Below are 15,620 nucleotides of genomic sequence, written 5' to 3'. Positions count from 1 at the left end.
AGAGGAATTATTTTTGGTATTTGTTAATTTGGTGAAATTTGTTATCACAAACTGGCTGATGAGATGTGTTTATTGAGGCTTTGGATGTCTACAAAACTGTGAGTCAACGTCTTTCAAAGAGTTGTGTTTATATTGTAATATTCATGCTGATTTTCCTAAATCTTGCCTCTGACACATGCCCTTCATACAATAGCAATTATAAAGTCTTAAACTAACACTGAAACTAATAAAAACTAAACAAAAACTAAACATTTTCAAGCAATGAAAACTAAACTGAAACTAGCAAACCCACTCAGGAAATTAACGGAAACTAAAATAATTCAAAACAAAATAAAATAAAAATAATCACAATGGGATAAAAGTCAGAGAACAGTTGCATTACAGAAAAAACACTGAAATGTACACTACAATGGGAAAGTACAAGAGAAAAAAAGAGACCTCTACTCATGCTGGGCTATAGGAGGACAGCATGAGAACAGGAAGCAAAAAAAACTCCTCTGCACAGAAAGCACATAAACGTCCACAGTACAACATTATAGAGCATGTGACCAGCAACACGGTTGGGTAGGGGATGAGGAGTAATCCCAGGCAACACAGCAGCCATCCTGCCACTGCGCCGACTCTCCAGCACGGGCCCAGACCCGCCTCGTGTTCCCAGGAGGCAACAAGCATCGAAGGCATTGGAAGGGAGGGGAAGGGGGATGTGTGAGTGCTTATCAGTGTAAATGTATGTGTGTGCGTGTCCATAGTTCAGCTGAGACAGTGTCCTTCACCCTATCAGGCTAAGTAAACAGTCTACCAGCCCACCCAGGTGGCCTTCCATAGAGTGGGAAGAACAGTCAACACACAGTCGTTATCAGGGAGTTTTTGTTCGGCTCCAGCCTTGAGCCCACAGCTGGCGCCGAGGGGATATCCGCATTATGATGTTGATGTTGTTGATGTTGTTGATTTTTCTTTTATGCAAGCAGCTCATGAGAATTTCAAAGCTGTTCTTTAACACTCCGACACTGGTCTCTCAATCTCCCGTTGGAGAACCGCGAGCTTCTCCATGATGTTATCAAACTTGCACTCCGTGGTGTTGTCATTCTTGTGCTCAGAGAGCCGATTCTGAGAACTCACGACTGCAGTGAGCTGTTCCACAATGTAATCCAACTTTCGCTCAGAGGTGTTATTCTGAGCAGACCTCTCCTTGATGTAACCCAATATATGCTCGGAGGTGTTATTCTGAGTATTCACGGCAGCTGTAAGCTCATCCAAGGTCTTAACCATGCTGCACTCAGTGAGCCCATTCTGAGAAGTCACGCCTCGTCCCATCGTTTCAATCCCAGCGGGCAGCCTTGGGGGGGTTTGAACAGTCGGTTCCGCTTTCTTAATTCTCCGATAAGCCAGGGCCAAGCCAGCTCCGATCAGCAGGAACCCTGTTATCATTGTTCCGAATAGGTAGATGTCTGCAGCGTCCTCGATCGACAGTTCCGCCAGGCACAAGACCCTCCATTTCTGCCACCCGTCCATCATGTATCTGGCAGGGAAAGTCCCTCCAGGGCACTCGGGCTCTCTCGTTGAGAAAAGGGGTCAATAGCATTCAGAGACCAGTTGATCAAATCCATAATTCTGTTTTAGGTTTAGAGAACAGACTGTGAGAGAGTGTTCCAGGGAAAGTAATACACACGAGACAAGACAAGGACACAAGGATGACTTAATTCCAGTATATCATTATTATATGGTTTGGCTGAAAACTAACAACCTTCCATGCCAGGTGGCACCGGTGCCTACAGAGTCAAATCAAACGGACACGCAGAGGCTTGTTCAGCTTACATCACAGAACGTAACCAACATTTGACAGCTACAAATGAACTCATGAGGACAGCAATCGTTTAATCATAATAACTGTTGTGATTTATTGCTGGGAGACACGACTCCAGCAGAAATTGTGCAGCAGCACAGACAATAAAGTTAATTTGTTCAATTTAGAAGTCTTTTTTTTTTTAAGAAAAGGAAAATTGAGACAGGTCTTAGTCGAGTCTTTAAAGCTTTTATCAAATTTACGGAAAGCAAGATTTATTGTTCAAAACGGGGAAGGCCAGGTTTATATCCATTTTTTCCAAAGCTTTTAGCAAACACTGTTACAGGTATCCCATAAGAGTGTGCATCCTGCTCTCCAAGGAGGCCTGACACAGATAAACCATCCTCCTGCACTAAACCTCTTGGCACTGTCACCACATCTTGTCATTCCTCCTATCATTGGTATGACACTTAACTGACCTTTTGAGTCCCAGCTCTGACACACAGGTTGGGTTGCATATCTCCAATTTTCAAGCTGAAATATCCAATTGGATTCCTGCCAGACACCTCCCGATTGACCTTGAGCAAGCCTGAGCTGCTGTTCCCCCCTCAGAAATCCTGCTCTTAACAAGAGCTGTCAATCACGATGACACCGGTGCAGTTGCTCCATCCCAGACCAATGTTCAGTTTGATCTTAGACAACCAACTGCTACAGCTGCTATTGCAGATTTGCCCAGTGTAAAATTTGCTGACTCAGGCCCAATTGCTTGTACAAACACTCTTTGTCTCCCATCTGGACTGCTGCAGCTTCGATCTGGCTGAGCAATCTGAAAAGAACTGCACCATAGATGTCAAAGTGAAATCCAACATATACTTGGGCTTGTTTTTCATTACTGTAATAAAAATCTGTAATATACTGTTTGCAGGTTGCACCGTTTGGAATTGCAGTCCTTGGGTCTTCCTATTTATTTTATATTGCTCACCTCTACTTATCTCAAAGAACTACTTTTGGACCATTCTCAAATAAGGAGCCAGAGGAATCAAACAGTGAACATAAAACATGATTAAAATGTATAGTTTAACTTTTCTACTGATTCCATTGTAGTTTGTTCTATTTGATTTAATCCAAACAAATTATGCTAATGAAATTAAATAAAGCAATATTCCAACATTTTAGGAAACTATTTTTTGCTTGGTTTCTAAATCGTACTGTAGCTCAAAACCCCTTATGACTTAGTGCTACATGTGACCATCAACATATTGAATAGAAGCAACATGAAGAAAGATTCACGGTTCTTTCCAAAGGTAACAACGTCCTTCTACCAGAACTTCTAAAGCTCACTGATTTCCATTGTTAAGCTAGCCAATAATATATAATAATATAATATAAAACGTTTGAAGGACAGTTTTAAGTTTATGCGCACAGGCTTCGTTAGCCTAGCGAGGTTAGAAATTGTTCTATTTCTGTGCTTTATGCTAAGTTAACTTTTTACCAGCTGTAGCTTAATAAACATCATACATTCTCATATTCTCTTAGATTTTTATTAAAGGTTATCGTGACTGGGTGGGGCCACACTAACTGACACATGGATGCGGCCCAGAAAGTATCTGCTCAGCTAGGCTAGGCTAGGCTAAGTCAAGTCAAAGAACACGACACCTCGACTGTGTTTGTGGTTTTGGTGTAATTTTGAGCACTAAAAAAGTTAAATATACTGAGACACCATCAAGGAAGCCTAAACTCTAGTTTTGATGAGCAAAGTTCTCGTGTTTTCTTGCACCAAGTCTTTAGGTGTAGCTTGTAGGCATTAGCTGATAATTGAGCTCTCCTCTCTCTAATCAAAGTATGATCATTTCTGGCTCCAAAAGCATAGCATGGTGAGAGGCAGTGCGCTACAACTTAAGCTTCAAAACATGCTTTCGTAAACTAAAATGTAACATTACTAAAAAGAACACAATAATTCACGTCGTACACTGTAGCGGGCTGCTAGTCCAGCTCTGATGTGTGAAGCGTTAACATACGGTGTTTCTCTAGACTTGTCTTATAAAAGATAAGAAACACACATCATGCTCAAATATTCATTTAAGAGCATAATTCAAAAAGAAATTAAAGCTTCATTTTTTTCTTTTTAAAACACAGATGTGAGATTATTACAACTGTCATCAAGAGAAAGAAAGCAAATAACTACATTGAACAAATTATTAAACGTTGCAATCTCATTTCATGCTCTGGAAGCCGACGTCTAGTCTTATTATCACTAGATTTGCTTACAAATCAGTGCCTGTGTTGAAGTTAGGGTTTGTTTTTCATCTCTGTTGCTATAGTGCGTCCATCCTGTCACAGGGATAAAAATAAATGATTCAAATGAGCGCGTGTATTTGTTTGAAATTGCTTCTGCCTCGCAGTGGTTCGGTGGTGATAGACAGCAAAGGTGCAGAACCTGAAGCTGAAGTGATTTGACACACTCACACACATACACACTTCGCTCTCACACAGATACCCTGCGATGTGATCAGACTTTTAACGCGGCTGCACATAATGTGTATTCACTGACGGGGAAGGGGGTGGAGAGCAGCGTGGACCGGGATGACGAAGATGACAGATAATTGAGACAAAACATACTACAGCAAGATTTCTTTATCATTATCTTGAAGTTGTTTTTCGCTCATTTGGTGTGGCAATGTTTCACTTCTTCCCTGCAGGCTCTCAATGACAACTAAAAGAGCATTCTCTCTTTCCTCGTTAACTGAGGAGTGCATCAGTCCTAATAAGAAAGCTTTTACACGGTTAATTAAGAGACACTGTAATGCAGTATGTAATGCTCAATTTACTCGATCTCATTCTCCCCCTCGTCCTCTTTAATTTCATTCAGAATCAATCTGTCGGACTGTTTTTTTCTTTTTCTTCCCCCTTATTATGTGGACTTTTCTACATCAAGGCCCGCTACGACTCTCCAATTTGCTTGTGTGGGTTCCATTTTGAGCCTTTCCAATAGCTTCCTCTTCCACTGCACTCTCTGATCGGCCATTTCTTTTAATTCTCAGCCTTGATGCTGCTAATTCAGGGCAGAAGAGTGGGGGTGGACAAGGACAAAAAGAAAAAAAAAAGAGAAAAACTGATATAAGGAAATAAATGAGCTGGTTTGAAGGGAAATTAAGATGATAAAATGCTGGAAATAGGGGGCAGCATTCACCAAAACACAAACATTGGCAGGGAGCGAGCTGCGAGGACTTGCCAGTGAAACTAATGTAAACATGGAGGGAATATAGAGTGGAGAGGAAAAGAGAAGCTGTGAAAATAGAGTGGGGCAGTGTTGGAGTGAAAGCGGATGAGTAAATAGACCAATCACACTTTGAGGGCAAGGAGGGAAAAAGAAGAAGAACAGGTGTAGATTTAAGGGGAAGGAAACAAACGGAGCAGACAACTCGAGAGGAGTGAGCTGAGGGTGGCGTTTTAAAGGTCCGCGCGTTTGAACATTAATTAAAAGTTATCCACTGATGAACTGCCCTGTGATGAATTGTTTCCCTTCCCATAAAAACTGTGTATGCATCCCAGAGAGATGAGGGCAGGCCACTAAATCTGCCATCCATGTTTTTCATGCTCTCTGCTTTTGACAGTAATGAGCCAGGCCGGTATGATTGGCTGTTCAGAGGCTGATTAAAAGTAGTTCCTCCTAATACATGGATTTACTTTGACATTTCCTATGCGGGAAATCTGATAGCTCCTTCAGCAGTGGTGAGTGTAATAATTATTTTCATTAGCGCATAATTGCGCAGTTGTTGATTCTTCTCAAATGAAAATCTGAAAACAATGTGACAGAAATAGGCTGGGTGAGGAACCTGCAGAAAATTGGCACCTCAAGTCTGCAGATCCCCTTGGATTCAGAGAGCTTTAAAGAGGACCTGTAAAGCTCATTCCCTGCTGTTTTTATTCTTGGACTCTAGTAGGGTAGCTTTGCATGATTTGCAGTTCAAATAGTCCTTATTTATCCTATTCTGGGCATTGGTGCAGTCTCTCAATCTGAAACAAGTAGTTTTAGGTACTCTATCCCATTAAAGGCAGCTCTCTTGTGACTGGCTGCCCCTCACAAATAAAAAGGTTTAAACAGCTGGTGGGTGCATCAGGTATTTCTTGAGAAAAAGCTCTAAAAACACTGTCTGCTAAACATCAAACAGAAGTTAAGTATTGCCAGGTAAACATGCTGTCGTAATTGCTGCAAACTACCAACTCCCTCAAGAGTTGTTAGAGACTATAAATAGAGTTTAAAAAATAATGATGATTTTAAAAAAAGGCAATAATGAACTTTCAGTTTTTAGATAAAAACATCACAGCAGATGAATGCTAATGTTGCTCATTAACTACTGGATCTGTAAATAAGCATTGTTTTGCAACGTTAATGTCCAGTAGCAACACATGGAAGCTTCATAAACCACACTGTACACTACTCTAAAATTCAATTCAATTCAATTTTATTTATATAGCGCCAAATCACAACAACAGTTGCCTCAAAGCGCTTTATATTGAAAAAACTCAACAATCTAATGACCTCCTATGAGTAAGCGCTTTGGTGACAGTGGAAAGGAAAAACTCCCTTTTAACAGGAAGACACCTCCGGCAAAACCAGGCTCAGGGAGGGGCGGGGCCATCTGCTGCGACCGGTTGTGGTGAGAGAAGGAAGACGGGATGGAGGACATGCTGTGGAAGAGAGCCACGAGAGCTCTACAAGTACAAGGGCTGCAGGGCTTGAGATTTTTAAAGACAGCTAACAGATCTGATGTGAGCAATAAAGAAAAGTGTTGAGAAGTTTTCCAGTGAGCTACTAATGAATCAAATTACTTTCCAATATGTAATATTTAAATAGTAACTTACAGAGAGGGACAAACCAGCAGCTAAACAGACTGAGGCAACATTTCAGGGATATTTACACAATAATGTGCTGCAGCAGTCAACAAGTTCAAATGCAGTAAATCATGTTCACGTATGAAAATTAGATTGAGAGGAAAACCAAAGCATAAGAAATATAAGAGTTAATGTGGGTTGCTTTCAGAGTGCGAATCTTGTATAACCGCACGTGTCTGTCTGAGTGATCTTTGGCCTAAGACAGAACAAGTGGGTGCTGTAAGTACTTTAGTCAAAGGCATAAACAGTTAAAGTGTAGTTTGTAATTTTGCTCAGTTTCACTAATTGAATTCATTTTTGTTCTTCATAATATCTTTGCTGGAGGAGCCAAACCTGAGAAGTTTTTTTTTCCTTAACAAGCGTTGACTTCAAACAATATTTACTCTCATATTAGCTAAAGTAAGCTGTAATTGTAGTGTATTCAAATCATGGTCAATTTACCATATTCAAATCATTATGTTTCCTTCCTGTGAAAAAAAGCCTTATCGTGCAAACGTAATTTGGTAGCATCTCACCAATCAGTGCTTCAAATCGACCTCGCCACAGGAGGCCCAAAAAGAAATGCAAGGCGAGACAATCGGGAGCGTTTCAAACGCGCATGCAGCAGCCACATTGAGGCTGTTATATGATGCAAAGTGGGAGACAAATTGCAGAGTTGCAGGCCGAAATGGTTCATGGAGTCGGCTGAGTCTGACATATTCTGCCCGCTGAGCTCCACTAATCACTGCAGCCTGTCACAGGCACGCCCCTCTTCTCCAGAGAGCAGACGATCACGCACCCGATCTCAGGGCAGCCACAGGCTGACCCCACATAACACACACATGCAGACACACCCAGGCAGCCCTCTTCACGCGCATGCAATTAGATGTCAAAAAGATCACAAGTGAAATGTAGTTTCCACTCCTTTACTGCCTGGTAACAAAACATAAATTCTTTTCTCTGTCCCCTTGTGTGTTTCTGTGACTCGCACAAAGCATAAAACTGCATACTACAGCATAAAAAAATCTCCATATCTATCATTCCTAATTGTTTTTCTATTCCATCCCCCATCTCCCACATACACACAAACACAGGGGCCCATTTTTAAGCTGTATCAGTGTAATTGATGCAATGACTGGAAATAAACAGGCAATTTAAGTGCTGGACACCTCACTGCTCTCTCTCTTCCTCCTTCTCTCTTCACTGCTCTCTCTCTCACCACTGTGTTTCTTCTTTGGCCCTCCTCTCACACAGACACTCACACACACAGTCACACACACTACTTTGTGGAGTATCTCCCGATCGAATAAGGTGGAATAGGGGACAAGGTCAACATGCTGGGGGACAAAAAAAAGAACGTGTGAGACAGAGAGGAAATTAGGCAGGATAAGAATAGAGAGGGACAAAGGGCATCCAGAAAACATAGACCAATCTTGCAGACGACTCACGTCTGGATAATTCTGGTTTTGTTGTTCTTGCTTTTTAACGACAAATTTACAACTCCCCGAGAAAGCAAGAGATCGCGATATCGCTGTCCAAACTGCATTATTAACGTTTCTCGGTCCTTGTAGCATTGACCAATATACCAGCTTATTCTCTCTGTTTGGAGGCCTGCAGCTCAGATGAGGTGCAGTTCACTGAAAGCTTTAACTCCCCCCAACTAAAAAAAATGTTTGTTCTAAAAAGTCTTTACTGTGTGCGTGACGGGTCGCCTTCACTCGACCACTCAGCCGAGCGGACAGTGTTCCAACCTCTCCTCCCTGCAGCGAGTTTGGACCCAAAAAAAGACAGAAATAGCTCAAGCTGATCTAATCTAACGGGCCACGTCAATCTGACCACAGTGCTGCACCGAACATCTTCAGCTCTAAAGATCCTTCATGTGTGCATTTCCATTAGTTACACCTAGATAAGTGAACTGATTATTAAAAGCTATATGTCCAATTATGTACCCGATTGTCATAGTCTGCCTGCATGTGTGCATGCATGTGTGTGTGTGCCTGCATTAATCTGATCCCGCTCGGTCCTCTTAGCATCATTAGGGAACAGTCAAGCTGTATGAATATTAAAAGGTTGCTGCCAGTTGTGTACGCTACAGAGTTAATAATAAACGAGGTCTAATATTTTAATGGCTCTGCATGTTGACATATCCCATGGGCCACCATACTGTCTGTTCATGAGGTAATAGGAAAAGAAAATCAAGCATAAAATGATACAGAAGGACTTGGCAGTACATGGTGAGAGGCAGAAGGCATAGTTTCCTCCTCTGGGAAAAAAGCCTCTATTGTATCCTCACATGGTCCCAGATACCCAGATTGTTAGGAGCCAAAAAAAAACTAAACTATTTTGTAAAATTCGAAATACCCATTTATTATATTGGACGTTTTTATAATTGTTTGCTTAACTGTCACAGTCATCTAGGCATCGGTTGATCAGAAACATCTTAGAAATGTTTTCCTCGGTCAGTGAGTCACAGGAAGATATTATTATTCACACAGCTGGTCCTGGCAGTATAATAATAATGTATGCCAGGCAGGAAAATCAAAGTGTGGGATCATTTTGAGAGACAAACAGGCAAACACTCAATTAGCATTTGTCAGCCTCAAACATGGCTTATTATTTGAAACATGTAAGGAGCCTCCTGTTAGCATGACTGCTCATTCTAGCGTTAGATAGGAAATCGTCTCGCCGGCTCATGAGACTAAATCATCTTTAACTTCATTTACTGTGTTTTGTTTCTTTACTGCACCCCAAACAGGCATATAAGAAGGTGGATGGAGTGTGGAAACCTGTATAAAGAGGACAGTTGTTTACATAATTATTCACAACATTATTTATTCACTCCTGACACAGAAACAGTGTTACTGTCAGAACTGGTATTTCCCCCCTAATTTACAATCAAGGCTGCTTTAGTTGTTGTCATTAGCAGCTGTCTTGCTACATGTGTGCACTTTCATATTTATTTTTTAAAATAACCTCTTATATTATATTTAGCGATTACAAATTTTTATTGAGTTTAACAATTTCTCTTCACGCATTCTCTCTCAGTCAAAGACTCAAAGTCCAGCACCAAAGAATACATTTTCTAAGATTAAATGAATACGATAAACATGCAATAGCTGACTAACTAACTGACTGAACTTACATCTACTAGTTACCTGGGACAATCTTTGACTGAGGGGAGACCGAAACTCTGATGGCATAATCTGCAGTGTATTGAAACTCAATGAATTCAGATTTGAATGACATCAGCAGCAGCTGTGGCGGTGACTGAAGCCACAAAATTTCATATTTCTCCATGTGGCTTTTGGGAGGCCAACCAGGTTTTTATCTCTGTCAGTGAACCTGCTGGCATCCATGGCTATCATTAAATTTCGGGAAAAACTCTATTTTTGAACTCTGTCCATTTTGACCTTTGACCACAGCACTGCTGCTGCCATATTTTTAGGACTGATGACATTTATTGTCCTGGTGGGGAAAATATAGCTGTCATCTCTCAAACCACACGCCCTTGACTTGGGCCCATAGAGCAGCTCAACCTTGACTTGTATCTGGACATTACACTGACCACATTTTACAGAACTAATTACACACGTCCTCATCAAGACATCTTACTTGAGCAATACGTTTTTAAATTACTGAACTGCTAATCGTGCTCGTTTACAGTAATAGTTATAAAACATTCACTTTTCTTTTGCTTAAAGCAAATAAATTTAATGTGAACAATTCAAATATGACTGTACTGTTAAACTATAGATTACAGCAGGCTGAAATTTAAGCCATCAGTCTAAGAACAGGTACAGTATACCAAATAGAAAACACACCCATCTAATTCATGCTTAATGTTTTATACTGATGTTCTGCATAACCTGAACTCTCCAAACAAGTCTGCAACTCTGACTGTTAATAGAAGTAATTGAAAATCAGACTATAGTTCAATGAATTCACTATGTTGATGTTCATTTTCTATGAAGTGGTTTGTATTAACCTGGTTTTTGTTATGAAAATTACAGTTTGCTCATTGTTCTCAGGTTATGGTAATATGTGAAGTACAGAAAAAGTGATGATCTCTCTTGTCATTGGTCGGCTGTGTTGCACAGGCTAATGAGACTTAAAAACAGTCATATCCAGGACAAATGAATCTTGTTTGAGTTCAGGAGGATTATGACTACATGGTCAGTGGTAACAATGGCCCCAAAAAAGCATTAAAGAGAATAAACACTTCAACAGTATTACTGATGTTACCATAATGGTGATTATGGCACACCTTTCTAATGTAGGAGCCACTCCCTCCATTATCATGAAAATTAAAATCCTGATTGATCTAATAGGTTACAAGGTATTTCAAGGTATCACATCATTTGGAAGTTCTTTATGTTTTTGTGCAGGTTGGTCTTACGCATTGAGAATCTTGTGTTAGCTTTTCTAAATGATCTAAATTGAATACTGTTCAGTACATGAGGAGGAGGAATTGGAGAAAGTGGAAGTAATGAGCATGAAGGCTACGCAGAGAAAATGGAAAAGTGCCTGTAAAGCCTTGAGAACAGTTTGGGTTAGGACCCATTAGGTAATCATTGATGAAGTTTGATTAAACTCGGACCAATCCTGTAGCAATCCTTTTGAATTGTAGAAGGACGGACAATCAGTGGATGCCTTTGCTGTGGCATGAGCCCATGTGTCCTTCAACCTGACGAGCTAAAAACTGCACTCGGGCCTCTTTCTCTTCACTTCAGGCACAAACACGCTGTAAACCCAACATAATATATTATCACCTGAAAGCTGATATAGCAAAAACATGCAAGTTGCAGTTCAACTCAATTATTTATCTAGGATCCTATTTAAAGCCCAATATGTACCCTACCTCCTTTTTGGTCTCCACTAACTCTTGAGGTAAAAAACACATGAACACATTACTATATAAGATTAGTCTACATTTGTATGTTGCTCACTATATATATAGTATAAATATCATTGCAGTTTTCAAATACTGTCATCATATAATTTATGTTACTTGCATTGCATAAGTATTTAAAATGTCAGCAGAGGGCCAGATTGGGGGGTGGAAAAAGATTAAATGTTCATTTTCACACACGATCGCACAACGTTTACCCAAATTCTGTTTGTGTGGTTTGCGATAATACAAAAACTGGCAGAGCGGTCCACAACATTTGAGCAGTAAAGATAAGCACACCACGTGAAAGGACGAGAACGTGGCGGGGTAAAGTGCAAAGCGTTTATTGTCACAACTCAAGCAAAAGTGAGCAAAAAGAACCCCCTAACAATTTTTTTTCGCATACATGTATTCCTGTTTCCCTGAGGAGAAATTGTAATAACTTTGATTAAAAGTCCAGCTTTGTTAGCTCCAAGTGCATAAATACAGCCTCCCAGAGCTGCTGTTAGTTCTACTGTGTGGAAAGTCCTGGAAGTAGACGTTACTCTCTCTTGCCCTTACACCCTAACGTTGCTCAATCTCCCTTGAAAGACTTCACGTCTTGATGATGCCAACATTATCACTGCAACCCCCTGACAAACAAACCCCCACTCATATAACAAAGCGCACTCACACAAACTGTGCATACACACATGCATGCACGCTGTGTGTGCTCACTGCAGTGCCTCTACCTCATTGACCCCAGTATAATACTTCATTAGGTTTAAAGCTGATTTTACCCTTCTAAGTGAGATTAGCTTTCTTTGTCTTCTTTTGGCCTCTGAGAAAGCTCCCTGCCATAAACCTTCTCTGCAGTCACAAAACCAATAACCTAAATGTCAAGAAAGTTTATGTTTTCCTGGTATTTTTTAATCTCCAATCCAATTCCTTTATTCTCAGAAAGTGTGTGTACTGGAAGAAATCCATGGCCACATGACCAACTGTGACGCTGTTAAAATACATGCATAGGACTTCTGTTTTATTAGTTTAAAAAAAACCCCAGAGAAACCAGATAGTTTCATAAAAAAGATATGATCAAATTTACCACAAAGATCATAAATCACAACATGTTATGTTTTTGTATATTTAACAACTCTCCTCTTTAATATTAAACTCCTACAGTATAATAATCAGACTGCTTAAGGCAGTTCCATAAAGGGTAGTCATTTGTCTTTGTGCACAGTGCACAAGTTAAAAAATTCAGCAGGCAGGCCGGGGCCACGGAACTCCATTTTAAACCTTCTGAGAAATTTTCAGCGCAATTGATCATCGCACTTCATTTCACAAAGCACAAAGCCTGAAGCAGAGGGAGAGGACTGTTCAGTGGCAGGAGGAGGGAAGGAAATCAGAAACAGTAAACCTGTCCATCTGGGCACCGTCTGTGTGGGCTGGCAGTTATTGCACTCTGACAGTGCGTCCACACCGCGAGCGACTGATGTGTCGCTGTAATCTGACCTAGTGTGGGCGGTGCAACAGGCTCTGATTCTGCATTTGTGCCGCAAAGTATAGAACAGACGGATGCTGCATGTGACTGGCATAGGCTGGCTGCATGCAAGAGCTAAATGAGAGGCATTAATCTGAAACAGGAAACTGGGGGGAAACAAAGCTATTGGCATAAATTTGCACTTGCAAATGTGGTAGTTTATCATGTAAAAAATATACGTAATACAGCCCAGTGATGTAATGCATTTGTCATTTGTCATGTTAAAGAGATGAAATTGTGAAACTCTGACTTTTATAATACACCAGTCCCAGTAATTACATGCAATGTGATATATTAAACCGCTAAATGCACTGCGCCAACTCGTACTACTGTTGTACAATCAAGTTACAGCACCATTACAGAGGCTTATTATTCTATATTTAAATATAATTTTATCCAACTAATCCTCCTCCTCTTTTAATTATCTTCCTGCCCTAATTTTGTGTGTTTAACACAAAGCCCCTGAAAATCTGGCTTAATTTCTCCATACACTAAAACTGAATACTAAAAATGACAACGAGCACTTTTTAAGAGGTTATATTTAATATTTATAGGAACTCGAGAATGCAGATGATTCATCTAAATCGTGAGCGTCACTTTAGAGTTGCATGAGCGACTCAAATCTCAAACGTGTCCATGTCGCGGTGCACAGAATCTGTTATAATTTTGCACATCAATGAATCAAAAATGGTGAAGAAGAAAAAAACAAATACAAACAACTATCAATATATAAATAAAAAAAATTTGATAACGATTTTTACAGGTAAAAACTCAGGAACAATTTGAGAACTTTAATAGTTCGATTTCACAGACTGTAATCAAAAGGTTGCCTTTATTTTGAAACTCCACAGCAGAGCTACAGCGGCGGAGTGTGGGCAACACTCGGGCTCTGTGAGCATTTACGCTTGAAAGTTTAGAAAGCTGAGAGGAAACAGCTTTTCATCCATAAAATTCATAGAGGTGAAAGTTCAAACCCACAGCAGCACCCAGCTAGACGGGCATTTTCATGTTATCTGGTTTTCCTTTGGACTTATTGCATTCACGTCTCCCCGCTATTAAAGGGCAGCGTCCTACTTGTGAGCCAGTTCACCGAGCTTTCTGTGATGGTTTGTGAATTATTCATATAAACACGATTGACCGGGGGAGATTGAATTACGAGACTGATTGATCAGTGGGCTTGTAAAAAGGAATCCCAATGACCACTGAAACCCAAGTGTGACTTAAATGATTTGAGTGTGGAGCAGCATTAGCAGGCCACCATGCTACACCAGTATAGCCTCTCTGCTTTTAGTGCACACCACAACTGACCAAAAAAACTACATATAATTTATCTGTGAAGGTTCTCAGTTATCCAGGTCATCGTAGTCAAAGGAGCTTGCAAAGAAAAGCGTCTGGACTTCTTTAAGTTACTTGAAGACGTTTCACCTCTCATCCGAGAAGCTTCCTCAGTTCTAAGGTCAAATGGTGGAGAGTCCCAGATATAAACCTAGTGGGAGTAACCCCCCACAGAGGGACAAAAGGACCCCCTGATGATCCTCTAATCGCCTGACCCAAGGTGTGAAACTGGGTGTGGGTCCCAATCAGCCAGAGTTTCGGGCGAGTTCATTGTGAAACCTGGCCCCACCTTACCATGCGAATTCCTGAGATCAGATGGCCCAGGATGTGAGTGGGCGTTAAGGCGTCTGGGAAGGAATCTCAAACATATAATTTAAGTGAAGAGAATAAGGATCAAGACTGGAACTCGCAAACATGTATTCTTCTCTGTTAGATGAGATTAATTAGTCTTGTTTTGGCTGCCCATTGAGCTAAACCCCAAAGTTTTTCATTTTAGTTATTTACAAAATGGGAAGAAAATGTTCCTGTGTGTATTTTTTTTTATTAGATCTACGCTCTTTCTCCATTATCAAAATTGATGCTGATTAATTACCAAGATGTCTCCACCATAAAGAGCAGCAGTCTCTCCCTGTTCTGCTCCACCATTCGCCACCAGCCTCTCTTTTATATGTCATAAAGCAGCCTCTTTTCCACCAGCTTTCACTGCGCTGCAAAGCCACATAATGCCATGTAGTGTAAAGGCTTCCTGTCTGTTTGGATAATTATACAAATGTCCCAACTGTTATTGGAGCAATCAGTGTTATGATGCTGGATGTTGAACTCGTGCTAATGGCACCAATAGAACGTTCGTGCAGAAATCAGATGTATACTGAAACGTCTGTGAAGTGTCTCTTGCCTCCAGCGGATTATTGTTGCTGTTGTTTCGGGGGCTCAGAATTGGATTCTCCCTCTCCCTCTATCTGTCTGTCTCGCCCATCAAAGCAAAACAACAAATCTCTGTATCACTGATTTTTCATTACCGTCTGTCTTGCTTTATCCCTCAAGGTTCAGATTTGTGTTTTGTCTTTTTTTTGTCTTTTTTGTGCATTTTGTGTATTCCCACATAGTATAAAGTGCTGGAAATGCCCTCCTTCTGTACTAGAATAATCCCAGATTACAGATTGATATTCGCCGTGGGCATGTGATGTGTATGTGTGTGTGTGTGTGTGTGTGAGTGT

General features: G+C 40.6%; 1 protein-coding gene and 1 pseudogene across 2 annotated transcripts in view; both read right to left on the bottom strand.

The window, feature by feature from the left end:
• flrt1a (fibronectin leucine rich transmembrane protein 1a) overlaps nucleotides 1-15,620 on the bottom strand; it is a 45,882-nt gene that overhangs the window by 20,774 nt on the left and 9,488 nt on the right. The gene's annotated exons all lie outside the window — the stretch shown is intronic.
• On the bottom strand, nucleotides 994-1,607 carry LOC147321220 (uncharacterized; annotated as a pseudogene).

The sequence above is a fragment of the Aulonocara sp. 'chitande type north' Nkhata Bay genome, linkage group LG10 (genome assembly GCF_057382095.1).
Source record: "Aulonocara sp. 'chitande type north' Nkhata Bay isolate Kocher_YH1m ecotype deep benthic linkage group LG10, A_spYH_male_GT1.1, whole genome shotgun sequence".
NCBI classification, from domain to species: domain Eukaryota; kingdom Metazoa; phylum Chordata; class Actinopteri; order Cichliformes; family Cichlidae; genus Aulonocara; species Aulonocara sp. 'chitande type north' Nkhata Bay.
The sequence above is the reverse complement of the archived record's forward strand: the minus strand, read 5'-3'. Positions and strand labels throughout refer to the sequence as shown.